Raw genomic sequence first — 12649 nt, 5'->3', positions numbered from 1 at the left:
CGGGGAATCCATGCAGACATGAAATTCCAAAGGCAGTTAGGCAATATGGAGGCTTATATAACAACCTGAGCTAAGGAAAGTGGCCTGAGGATACAAAGATGAGGAAGACCATTCACAGGAAGCTGAGAGGAGATGTTTGGAAAACAGTGCCCTATTCTGTAGGTTTCTTAGGTAAAGAAGAATCTCTGGTATAGGCAAGCACTTCAGGGGGAAGGTAAAGAGCCTTTCCTGAAACTGCTGGGTTTCAATTGCTTTTAACTCAAAATAATATTCATGCTAAAGTTAAAGTGCCCCATCTTGGGGCAGACTGCCCTTGACCCCTGAAACTCCCTCCTCTAAAAATCAAGTTTCACACATTAAAAGTCAAGTACCAGCAGAGGTTTAGAATACAAATCTGCACATATCACCTTGCTGTTTACAACCATTTTATTAACTTCTCTGTAAGGCAGAAAAAGACACAACTTGGCCTTCGCCTCTTCATTCCATCTCGTTGCTTCCCTGTTCATTCCCTATGCATTGATAATGCCTACATCTTAGGACAAACTTCTATTTGTCTTTCAAATCTCAGCTTAATAATAAATCCAAGGGGTGCCTAGGTGGCTCAGTTGGTTGAGCATCCTGCTTTGGCTTGGGGCATGATCTCACAGTTCATGGGTTCCAGCCCCGCATCGGGTTCTGTGCTGACAGCTAGCTCAGAGCCTGGAGCCTGCTTCAGATTCTGTGTCTCCCTCTCTCTCTGACTCTCCCTACTCACGCTGTCTCTCTCTCTCTCTCAGAAATAAATTAAAAAACATTAAAAATTTTTTAAACAATAATAAATCCAAGAAAAGATGCTTAACCTTAGTTACAACAGAATAAATGGAAATTAAAGCTACAATGAAATGCTTCCATATATTGGACTGGCAAAGTTTTTAAATTTTTTTAAAAATCTGGTAAAGCTCTGTCATGATTTTTTCCCCCTGAGCAAAGCCAGTCATTTCACATTTGGTCATTCTGAGTTTGCCCAAAGTTTCATTTAGGGATGTCCTCCAAGTCGTGGCTTCTGAATTTCTTTTTAATTAATTAATCTATATATTTGTTGTAAACTCTACACCTGCCTACCTACCTACCTACGGACCATAAGCTCTACGCCAAATGTGGGGATTGAACTCACAACCCCAAGATCAAGAGTCCCATGCTACACTGGCTGAGCCAGCCAGGAGCTCTGGCTTCTGAATTTTTCTTAATACAGTATTTATAAAACCGAAAAAGCATGTGGATAGAAAAGAGGAGGCTTCATTGCTAATTCTGATCGTCTTCAACCACAGTGAACTACTTTCTTTAGGCTATCTAGAATGTTTAGCACAAGAGGCTCATCAAGCAAAAGTCATGGTCTACTATAACTAGAAGGGATTGTTCCTTTTCCCAGGTGTTTATTTTTTTCTCTCTTTTATAACAATTTCCCAAAACATATACTCTTTTACAGAAGTGCCCCAAATCCATTCCGGAACAAGATGAGGCAGAAATAAACCAAATTATCATTGATTCTAACAATTTAATGGTACTTACCAACTAATGTTAGGATGCCTTTAACACACTCACCGTGTACCTGAAAACTCGTAGGCAGACAAATCTGGTAATTCTTGAGGTACAGAATTCTACTGTACAGTACTTAACTTTCTCCATAACAGCTCCCCAATCCCTGAAAACAACTGCTTTGCCTCTTAACTCTTTTCTTCAGTTCTTTCAACTCTTCCTTTATATAACATAGGTTTCTAAGGATCTCGCCCACCAGATCCCCTTTCTCTCGATAAACTATTAGCCCAGGTCAGAAGACAGAGGGCCCGCCTCAGGGAGAGCACAGAAAAGGTGCTCTGGAACGCGAAAGAAGCACTTTGTTTGAGAACCCCCCGGGGCGGGCAGGAAAAGGCTTTCCAGCGAGGACGCGCCTCCACCAGATGGGGCTGGGTAGGAGCGCGGGGCTCCTCCCCACAGCACTCCAAGGACCGGTCTGGGAGGTTCTCCAGAGGCCACAGCTGCTCAACCGCCTCCCTCTCCGAATCCTTTCGCCCAAGGGTCCCTCTCCCGCCGCTAAGCAAAGCGGGTATCCAGAGACTCACCGGATTTCGATCCGCTCGAAGCGCTGGTGCCTCGACGCACCCAGCGGCCGGCGCAGCCGGAAGTTCGTCAGAGCCCCGCCTCCCGCGGGAGTTGTCCTGGGCCGTAGCGGTCCGTCTAGGAACGGGGGAAGTCGACTCTGCATCTCGGTGTCTTGGTTCTTCGGGAGCTGTGGAGTCTTGGGGACAGGCGCAGTGAGCTCCTGCCACCACTCCCCACCGCAGTTTATTTCTTTTCTTCTTTTCTTTTCTTTTCTTTTCTTTGCCAAAGAAGTGCCAGCCAGGTGAAGGCTTCGCGGTTCTCGCACTCAATCTCCGCTGTCCGGGTCCAGGGAGAGGTGAGGGTTCGGCGTGGCGACCTCGGTCCCTTCGTGGATTTCAGAATCCGGTTCGCCCGTGACCTGAATCCGTCACCTCATGAGAACGCGGGGGCCCAAGTTTATGGACACGGAGCCCCCCGCTTGGCCTACGAAGCCAGAGATTCAGTGATCACTCTCGGGCCTGGGTCACGGTGGCATCAGTCTGAAGGAGCCGTGCCTTTGGGGGCTTTCACAGGTTCTAAACTTCCTGGGCAGAAATCTCGGAGGTTGCCCTCTAAGTGCTCCTGATGCTGAAGGACTGGTTAAAGAAGTTTCTGCCTACCTTTTCCTCCTGATGCTCCTGCTCGGCTGCAGGTTTCAGACTTGATTCTCAGTGTTTGGTTTTGCTTTTGCCTGATTCCTCAAAAGGCACACATACTGAAGGACAGCAACATCCGTGCCACAAAATTCCTGACTAAATGCACCATAACTTTATAGAAACATGACAGCATTTCTCCCTATTTTTCTAGGATCATTAAAAAAGTTTTAATTTTCAAAGACAAAAGTAGAGGGTGGGCCTCTATGTGGGTCTCCATGTGGGCCTCCATGTACCAACTGGCCAACAGTCTTGTTTCATTCAATCCTTCCTACATGCATTGGTCAGACATCTAAGATGGGTGTGTTCCCAGTGCCACCTGTTATAGGCACCAAAAGCCAATGGTCATCCAGAAGTGAGCAAATTGGAGGATGTGAGGTCTGAACACCATACCTAATTTGACTGGAGAGAATCTGAAGAATATTTCCTTCCTTACTTTAGATAGGAGAAGAGGAGGGGGAAATGAGGGACAAAGTAGTCATAGTTTTCAAATACAGGAAGAATTGTCATTTCCAAAAGAAATTTGTCTTAGGCGACCTTGGAATTCAGAACTAAAATCAATGAATGGAAATGATAGAAAAGTTCAATATAAGGAAGGACTTCTATTAGAGTTGCTCAATATGGCCACTTCCTGTATCATCTTGTGTGCTGTTTTGAAGAGGTGGGGGAGCCCCTGGGAATGTGGAAAACACCTTTAACATCTTCATACAGCTTGCTCCATACTCCTGTTAGTTTTTTCCTTAAGGTCCAACCCTTTCACAACATCTACTGTTACCATTCCCTCCATACACCTCCTTAGAGTACTTAATATGGGCAAGGTACTGTTAAGCACTTGGTTTCACTTCTTCATTGCTGCACTAAAAACTACTTCAAAACTTAGTGCCTTAACACAACAGTTATCAGTTCTCATATGATCTCACAAATCTGTTGATTGGCTGGGTTCTTCTGCTTCCTGTGGCATCCACTAAGGAACTGGGATGGCTGGTGGTTGGGGCTGACCCACAGACTGGAAATTAAGCTGGGATGTTGGCCTGGGGATTCCGAACTCCTCCATGTGAGTGTTTCTGAATGGCTGCTTGGGCTTCCTCATGACATGACTGCTGGCTTCCCCAAGAGGAGCATTTTAAGAGGTCAAGGTGGAACTTGCAGGTGTTTAGGGCCCAGCCTTGGAAGTCACACAGCATCATTTCCATCATATTAGATTGTTTAAGCAGGCCACCATGTGCAAGGGCGCCTGGGTGGCTCAGTCAGTTAAGTGTCCAACTTTGGCTCAGGCCATGATCTCATAGTTCATGAGTTAGAGCCCCGCATTGGACTCTGTGATGGCAGCCCAGAGCCTGGAGCCTACTTTGGATTCTGTGTCTCCCTCTCACGCTCATGCTCTCTCTCTCAAAAATAAAGTCATTAAAAAAATTTTTTTATATTTTTTTATTTTTTATTTCTAAGAGATAGAGAGACAGCATGAGCAGGGGAGGGTCAGAGAGAGAGGGAGTCACAGACTCTGAAACAGGCTCCAGGCTCTGAGCTGGCAGTCAGCACAGAGCCCGACGCAGGGCTCGAACCCACGAACCGCGAGATCATGACCTAAGCGAAAGCCAGACGCTTAACCGACTAAGCCACCCAGACGCCCCATTAAAAATTTTTTTAAACAGGCCACTGGGCCAGATTCAAGGGGAAGAAAACAGACTTTATTTCTTGGTGAAAGAAATTTCTCTATTTCATTATGAAAGAGTTATGTGGGATGGAAGACAATGTTGTGATTATTTTTGGAAACAATCTAGTACACACATTTATCTTCATTGTATCAATCCTATGAAATATTATAGGCCTGAGAATCCTTACCCCTGTGAAGTATTGAAATCTCTTGTTTTTACAGATCAGGAAACTGGGGCTCAGGAAAGTAAGTACCATGACCAGTGTCATACAAGTGATCTGCTGGAAAATAAAGATTCACACTTGGCTCTTTTCTCCAAAGCCTGTGCTTTTAGGCACTCTGCTGCCTCTGAATGAGACTGGAGGGAGAAGAGATGGTTGAAGGGAACAGGGGGAAGACCAGGAAACCTGAACAATTCCATGAACCATATGTGTGTTGATGTCTTGGTAGGGCTTGATCCAGTCTCTTAGTCAAAAGGATCTTTGCCTAGCCATGCAACCAATGAGCTGTGATGTTGAGGCTTGAAGGAAACCCTTCCAATTCCAAGCCTGTTGCTCTGTCTAAAGCAAAAGGGCCCAGAGTTGGAAAGTATTAATGCCAAAATAGACCTTAAGGATAATCTGGTTATGCTCTTGTTTTCAGATGAAGAATGCTGGGGCACCTGGGTTGCTCAGTCAGCTAACGTCTCACTTTGGCTCAAGTCATGATCTCACAGTTTGTGAGTTCAAGCGCCGCATCAGGCTCTGCACTGACAGCTTGGAGCATGGAGCCTGGTTCGGATTCTTTATCTCCCTCTGTAAACATTAAAACAACAACAACAACAACAAAACAAAAAACCAATGCCTGGAGAAATCAGATCCAAGGCACACTAGTGAGCTAGTTGGTAGTGGAGCTGAGAGTAGAATACAGATTCTCTAATTCAATCCCATGTCCTTACTATAACTCAGAAGTTTTTTTTAATGTTTATTATTATTCCCTCTCCCTCCTTTTTGAGAGACAGGACGATCAGGGTAGTGACAGAGAAAGGGAGACAGAGGATCCAAAGCAGGCTCTGTGCTGACAGTGGTGAGCCCGATGCGGGGCTCGAACTCATGAACTATGAGATTGTGACCCAAGCAGAAATCGGATGCTCAGTCAACTGAGCCACCCAGGTGCCCCTATCTCAACAGATTTTTTTTTTTAATGTTTTATTTATTTCTAGGAGAGAGAGAGAGAGACAGCATGAGCAGGGGAGGGTCAGAGAGAGAGGGAGTTACAGACTCTGAAACATGCTCCAGGCTCTGAGCTGGCAGTCAGCACAGAGCCCGACTCGGGGCTCGAACCCACGAACTGCGAGATCATGACCTAAGCGAAAGTTGGACGCTTAACCGACTAAGCCACCCAGGCGCCCCTCAACAGATTTTTAAAAACAACATTAGGAAGATAAGGCTGCTTCGGTGGCTCAGTAGGTTAAGCGCCCAACTCTTGATCCAGGCTCAGGTCATGATTTCATGGTTCGTGAGAGCAAGCCCCAGTTGGGCTCTGTGCTGACTTGAGCCTGCTTGGGATTCTCTCTCTCCTTCTTTCTTCCCCTTCCTTTCACACGCTGGCTCTATCTCTCTCAAACTAAATAAACTTAAAAAATTTTTAAAAAGCAATAAGAAGGTCAACATAATATCCATACAAATCATACTCTACTAAAGCAAATTAATTTAGGATGAGTCACTATTTTCTTCCATTAAAATAACTATGACCATATGGCACAACCACAAGAGAGCAAAGGAAAAGTTAGCCAGCTTGACTGGTTGGCTCACTGTGATGTGTTGCCTGTATTTCCTCTTCAGAATTTCCAAGAACCTCATACTTTTCCAATGAATTAATTTGACAAACACTGAGAATGTGTCACGCATTGTGTTATGACACAAGGAAAAATGAAAAAATACAGCTCTTGGCAGATATGTAAACAAATAATTGCAGATGTGGTCAATGAAAATAGAGATGAGACCAATAAATGGTGCCTGAATAGGTCATCTGGGGCAACCTCAGTCTAATGTCTTTCTATGCAAGAAACTTTCCATGCAAACACTCTTTCTATGACATCCCTCTGCTTCTAACAACTTACTCAGCAGGGACCTTACTCATTTAGAGAACAGTTCCCTTCTTTTGGGGCATTCTTTTTTTTTTTAATTTTTTAAATGTTTTTTATTTATTTCTGAGAGAGAGAGACAGTGTGAGCAGGGAAGGGTCAGAGAGAGAGAGTTACAGAATCTGAAACAGGCTCCAGACTCTGAGCTGGCAGTCAGCACAGAGCCTGATGCGGGGCTTGAACCCACGAACCTGATCATGACCTGAGCCAAAGTCGGATGGTTAATCAACTGAGCCACCCAGGCACCCCCGGAGCATTCTAATTGCTGAAATTCCTTTAAATTAAAGCAAAAATCTGTTTTCCTACAATTTCAATTCATTGACCCTGGTCTTGATTGGTCCCTTTACCACAAAATGTAGTTGTTCTTCTTGTCAGCCCTTCAAAATATTTGAACTCTGTCATGTCCCAGTAATCCCTTACAACAGTTCCATGATCATGTCTGAAAGTTGCTCCTGAATCTTGGAATGTAAAATGTCCGAACTGACCCAAGGATGCTCTGAAGGTCCATGGTTCCTAAATGATCTCCATACTCTCCCATTTTCTCTATGTTATCCAGTTCTTTTTTGTCTTGAAAGATTATTTGGCTTGCAAAAGAAAAAGCATTCCCCTACCCTTAGCAGAAATCCAGAAGGGGAAAAGCTACCACTGGTTACTGTAGGCTCTAGCTTCCTCCCTTCTCTGCCAGCAGCATGGTGGTCAAGTTTCTCCCTAAAATGGTGGCTTTCTGGATCATCCTTGCTCATTTTCACCAAGGCTTATTTTTGCTGCCATCATTATGATTAGCCAGTAGAGGGTGATCAAACCTTGATTTCTCTTAAAACTGGACTCTGCAAACTTCTGTCCCATTTCAGCTGTGAAAACTTCCTTTATTTCTTCCTGGAAGGAGTCCACACATACAGCATGTTGGGGAGCTGCAAAGACCTTCATTCAGCTAAAGAAAATGAAAAGAGGGGGTCCTGGCTGGCACAGTGAGTAGAGCTGGTGACTCTTGATCTTGGGGTCCTGAGTTTGAGTTCCACGTTGGGTGTAGAGATAACTTTATAACTATATATATATAACTATATATATATAACTATATATATATAACTATATATATATAACTATATATATAACTATATATATATAACTATATATATAACTATATATATAACTATATATATAACTATATATATATAACTATATATATAACTATATATATAACTATATATATAACTATATATATATATATATATATATAACTATATATATAACTATATATATATAACTATATATATATATATAAGAAAAAAGAAAATGAAAAGAAAAGAGAATAAAAGCAGAGTGATTGTAGTTAGACAACCTCATAGTTTGGAGCTAGAGCCCCATTGCTGAATGAGCCTTGGGAAATTTAGATCTGCAACTTGATTATCTGGAAAATGGGCATTATAGTACCTTTGCTGACAACTTTAAGTAATTTCTACACCCAATGCGGGGCTCAAACTCACAACCCTGAGGTCAAGAGTCTCACACTCTACCAACTGAGCCAGCCTGGTGCCCCACCTTCTCTGACAACTTAGTGTTTAGATCATATGAAAGTGAACTAGCTCTGTAACTGACTATACCAGCAGTGAGATTTTTAGTCTTCAACACTGTTGGCTACAATATATATTTTTTACTCATTTAAAATGTTTATTTGGGGGGGGGTCACCTGGGTGGCTCAGTAGGTTTAGCGCCAGACTCTTGGTTCAGTCCAGGGCAAGATCTCATGGTTCGTGAGATCAAGCCCTGCATTGGGGGGTTTTGTGGTGACAGCACAGAGGGTACTTGGAATTCTCTCCTCTCTCTGCCTCTCCCCCACACTCACTCAAGCACTTGCTCTCTCTCTCTCTCTCTCTCTCTCCCTCAAAACAATAAACTTTAAGAAAATATTTTAAAAAGTAAAATGTTGGGGCGCCTGAGTGGTCAGTCGGTTAAGCGTCCGACTTCAGCTCAGGTCATGATCTCAGGGTTTGTGGGTTCAAGCCCCGGATCGGGCTCTGTGCTGACAGCCAGCTCAGAGCCTGGAGCCTGTTTCGGACTCTGTGTCTCCCTCTCTCTCTGACCCTCCCCTGCTCATGCTGTCTCTCCTTCTCTCTCAAAAATAAATAAAACATAAAAATTAAAAAAAAATAAAATAAAAAGTAAAATGTTTATTTGGAAACAGTATTATTTTTTTAACCTGATCATTTCATTTATTTTTTAAATTAAAAAAAGTTTTTTTTAATGTTTTTTTTTTTTTATTTATTTCTAGGAGAGAGAGAGACAGCATGAGCAGGGGAGGGGAGGGTCAGAGAGAGAGGGAGTCACAGACTGAAACAGGCTCCAGGCTCTGAGCTGGCAGTCATCACAGATCCTGACGCTGGGCTCTAACCCACTAACCGTGAGATCATGACCTGAGCCGAAGTTGGACCCTTAATTGACTGAGCCACCCAGGCACCCCTTATTTTTTAAATTTTAGTTAGTTAACAGACAGTGCTATATTGGTGCCAGGAGTAGAATTCAGTGATTCATCATTTACATACAACACCCAGTGCTCATCATAATAAGTGGCCTCCTTAGTACCCATCACCCATCCAGCCCATCTCCCACCTACCTCCTCCATCAACCTATAGTTTGTTCTCTATCATTAAGTATTCTTGGCTACAATATTACTTCTGATCCCCTCTCTGATTTAATGTTGGCCTCCACATCCCCTTCCCCAGGGATAGATATGGCTCCTCCCATCACAGCTACTGTTTTCAAATCTGCCCTCTCTGGAGGGAGTCACCTACCTTCTCCCTCATAAGAGGTGACTTTTGCAAGTGCAGGTTGCAGGTTGGTCCCCTAGCTTCTGGAAGAACCCAGAAAAAAAAATGTGCATCATGTCAGAATAGAAGATCACAAAGGGCATCTTGCCTGGGACTCTCCTATGCAAAATTCCTTCCTGTCCCCACTCCCCCCAAAGGATCCCCCAGCCATACCTGAGTGCCTGAATTCTCCCAGCTCTGGCTGGCCCTGCATCAAGGTTCTTTCTTCTTCCAGTGGCTTCCACAAGGGCTACTCTGGTTATGCAACTTGTACCCTGCCACCACCCCAGGGGCCAGCAGTCACCTTATTATCTGGAAGTTATCAATGGGTTGTGTGGTTATCACAACTTGCTGGCAGAAGGCAGTGGAGGAAGGGGTGCCTTTTTCTCACACGTGATGGTAGCAGCCAGGCAGAGCCCCTTCACTCATCTGCCTTACTCATTGCCGTTGCTCTGTCCTTTTCTTATTAAGGCCTGTCAGTGTTTGTTGCAAAGACTTTTTGGTTCTATGTCTTGGGACTCCTGCAGAATAAATTGAATCTCTCTTTTATCATGACAGGCCTTTAGGTGTTTGAGGGAAGAGACCAAGTTCCCCGTGTTTTCTCCTCACCAAGCAAAAAATAAAAACAAAAAAAATACCCAAAATAAAAATCCTTTATTGTACACACGAGGTGGTTTTGCTTTTATTATCCTGCACATGGACTGTTTCTCTTTTAAAATGTGCAATCCAGAACCAAATGTAGGGCATGCTGATAAAGATAACCCAGGTAGGGTAGAGTCAGACTGCCACCTCCTGTGTTCAAGCATCCGGAGTAGAGGCCACGCTGAACTTTTGGAGGCGGTGGTAACAACACTGTCAAAGGGACATGGGTAGTTTGGGACAAGCAAGAAAGGGCCCCTTTAAGTCTGGGCAGCAATTTTCACTCCTCCAGGGGAAATTCTGGTTCATTGGAGGATTGGGGATTGCAAAGGGACTTGAATCAGCTGAAGAAGGAGTGAGGCAACTTTAATCACAGAGGCCTTGTGAAATTTTTGCACATAACATTTGGGACCGAAATGGGCCCAGAGCCAGGGTCCCCAGTTTCACAAGGACCTGATTTCAGAGTTACATGTTTTAGGGACTCGTGGGATGGAGAACATGCCAGAATGTTTCACTTAAAAAAGAAAAGTGAGATTTTTGTGAGGGCTAAATAAATATTCAGGAGAAAAAAAAGGGGCGCCTGGGTGGCTTAGTCGGTTAAGCGTCCGACTTTTGCTTAGGTCATGATCTCACGGTTCGTGGGCTCGAGCCCCGCGTTGGGCTCTGTGCTGACTGCCAGCTCAGAGCCTGGAGTCTGTTTCAGAGTCTGTGACTCCCTCTCTCTCTGACCCTCCCCTGCTCACGCTGTCTCTCTCTCTCAGAAATAAATAAAACATAAAAAAAAAATTAAAAAATATTCAGGAGAGATTGAGAGGCTGATGGAAGAAATAACAGGTGACATATTTTTGGAACACTTATGTCAGGCACTGTTGCACGATTTACATGAAATGGCTCATTTAATGCTTATAGGAACTCTCTTCCCATTTTGCACAATGTAACTAAGACACAGCAAACAAGTGTAGGTGGTGGATGAAGGGTTTGATCCTGGGCAAATTGGCTCCATCCGAGGCCTGTGTCCGTTTAACCACTGTGTAAGGCTATTCCAAAAATGTAGTTTTGAGATCATGTAAATGATTTATGAAGGAAGGAGAACTGAGCTCATAACAGAGAATGGTTGCTAGAGTCACATTTCTGGTTTTAAAATCTAGTTCTGGGGGCACCTGGCTGGCTCAATCAGAAGAGCATGTGACTCGGGGTTGTGAGTGCAGCCCCACATTGGATGGAGAGATTACTTAAAAATAAAGAAGTAAATACATTTTAAAAAATAAAATAAAATAGGTGCACCTGGGTGGCTCAGTCAGTTAAGCGTCCGGCTCTTGATTTCAGGCCAGGTCATGATCTCGCTGTTCATGAGCTTGAGCCCCAGCTTGGACTCTGCAGTGACAGTGCGGGGCCTGCTTGGGATTCTCTCTCTCCCTTTCTCTCTGCCCTTTCCCTGCGCATGCTCTCTCTCAAAATAAATAAAAGTTAAAAAATAAAATAAAATAAATCAAGCTCTGCCATTTACTGGGTAAGCAACTTCATTTTCTAGGCCTGTTTCTGCACTTGTGAAATGAGGCAACTATTTTTTGGCAAACAAAAAATAGTTCATGGTTATTATTCACGAGTGAAGAGAGCGCCACCAAAGGATAGTGTCATACAAGACACTGACCAGGTTTCAAGGAAATGGCCAAATGCTCTAGAAAAGGGAGAATGAAGACAAGAAAATGCTATCAAGATCTTCTGTGATCTCCTATTGTGCCATTTAAGCTGCTGGGAAAGAGCTGAAGAAGTACAGGAGTTTTAAGAGGGAGATCAGGACGGAAGAGATGATAACAGTGGTCATGGTCCACTTGAGAGGAATTTGGTAGCTCAAAAGGAAAGGACAAAGTCAAATGAAAGATTTTAAAAATTTGCTTTTGCTCCTTAAAGCTACAGGTGTGTGCTTATTTAAACGTAGAACAGGTGTTGGAGGGGTGAGGAGGAGCATGGAGGCACCAGAGAGCAAGGCCAGGGGCTCCAGGGAGCAGGAAGGACCAGGCAGTGAGGCACGTCCCGGTGGCCTCAGGCCATTGGGAAAGAATACTGACGGGCATCTGCTGAGAAAGAGTGAAGTGAAGTTGTGATCAGCACAGGGGACTGGAGGGCAGGAGACACCCACACTGGGAACCCAAGACTCCAGCAACGAATAGGAGTGTCTACCAAGCCACAGGTGGAAGGAAGGTGGCCACATCTGCTTGTTTCCATCCTGCAGTTGTTATGAAGCCCCAGCAAGAGAGGAAAGGGAGGCAGCCACCAGGGTTTGAACTGGACCACAGAGTAAAAAGTTGAGGAGAGAAGCTTCTGGAAGAAACCCAGACTCTTGGCTCTTGGAGCTCCAGTTTGCCCAGTTTGTGGTTTAAGTTCCAGTCCTCTCTGTGCCCAAGACTGACTTTTTTTTTTTTTAATTTTAAAAGTCTTGTTTTGAGAGAGAGAGAGAGCATGAGCGAGCGTGAGCATGGGAGGGGCAGATAGAGAGGGAGACACAGAATCCAAAACAGGCTCCAGCCTCTGAGCTGTCAGCACAGAGTCCAATGTGGGGCTCGAACTCGGGAACCACGAGATAGTGACCTGAGCTGAAGTCGGATGCTTAACCAACTAAGCCACCCAGGTGCCCCAAGGCTGATTTTATCAGCTA

At 44.2% G+C, this 12649-nt stretch overlaps 1 protein-coding gene across 1 annotated transcript in view; it reads right to left on the bottom strand.

The window, feature by feature from the left end:
• LOC120225535 (zinc finger protein ZFAT-like) overlaps nt 1-2151 on the bottom strand; it is a 34109-nt gene extending 31958 nt beyond the window's left edge. The window contains exon 1 of the mRNA XM_039223723.1: nt 2100-2151. The gene's annotated coding sequence lies outside the window, so the exon portion shown is untranslated. The remainder of the gene's footprint in view (nt 1-2099) is intronic.
• Between the last annotated feature and the right edge of the window lie 10498 nt (nt 2152-12649).

The sequence above is a fragment of the Hyaena hyaena genome, unplaced genomic scaffold (genome assembly GCF_003009895.1).
Source record: "Hyaena hyaena isolate Hyena2069 unplaced genomic scaffold, ASM300989v1 scaffold_1438, whole genome shotgun sequence".
NCBI classification, from domain to species: domain Eukaryota; kingdom Metazoa; phylum Chordata; class Mammalia; order Carnivora; family Hyaenidae; genus Hyaena; species Hyaena hyaena.
Note: the sequence above shows the minus strand (reverse complement) of the source record. Positions and strands in the feature narration are given on the sequence as shown.